This window comes from Petaurus breviceps, unplaced genomic scaffold (genome assembly GCF_028583685.1).
Source record: "Petaurus breviceps papuanus isolate PSGF00001 unplaced genomic scaffold, PetGlider_PUasm1.0 186, whole genome shotgun sequence".
Lineage (NCBI taxonomy): Eukaryota > Metazoa > Chordata > Mammalia > Diprotodontia > Petauridae > Petaurus > Petaurus breviceps.
This window is the reverse complement of record NW_027185798.1, coordinates 21,676,021-21,676,616: the sequence shown is the minus strand read 5'-3', so window position 1 is coordinate 21,676,616 and position 596 is coordinate 21,676,021. Positions and strand designations below refer to the sequence as shown.

The following is a 596-nucleotide window of genomic DNA, read 5'->3' as shown; positions in this document are numbered from 1 at the left end:
GAGACAGAGACGGAGAAGACAAAAAGAGGGAGCTAAGGAGAGAAGGGAGAGAGGGAAGGAAGAAGAGAGGGAGGGAGTGAGAAGGGGAGAGAGATGGAGGAAAGGAGAGAGGTAGAAGAGAGAGAAGCAGGAGACAGAGACAGAGAGGACAGAGAGAAGAGAGGGGAAGAAAAGAGAAAGGAGAAAGGGAGGGCATGAGAGAGGAGACGGAGGGAGGCAAGGAGAGAGCTTGCGTAGGTTCAGGTAAGGAGGAGAAGCAGGGAGAGGAGGACTATAGAACACGGGGAAGGAAAGGAGGGGGGGGGGGGGTGGGGAGAAGGGGGGGGGGGGGGGGGGCGGCGTGCAGGCTAAAGGCAAGAACATAACTTAATGGAACAGAAATGGAGAAGTGACTGACTCCAGGCACAGACTGAGACCTGCCCTGGGCACCGCTGACTAGGGAAATGATCTTGCAAACTTGAGAGGGGAAGAAAAGAGGATTTTCTTAAGTGAAATTAAAACAATGAAAAAAGAAATAGCTCTAGAATGCTTGAGAAGAGGGGAAAAAGGATGAGTCAAAGGAAGGGAGGGAGAGAGGGAGGGAGGGAGAGGGAGGG

At 52.9% G+C, this 596-nt stretch overlaps 1 protein-coding gene across 9 annotated transcripts in view; it reads right to left on the bottom strand.

The window, feature by feature from the left end:
- The window catches only part of MYO18A (myosin XVIIIA), a 151,764-nt gene that overhangs the window by 34,204 nt on the left and 116,964 nt on the right, over window positions 1–596 (bottom strand). The window lies entirely within an intron of this gene.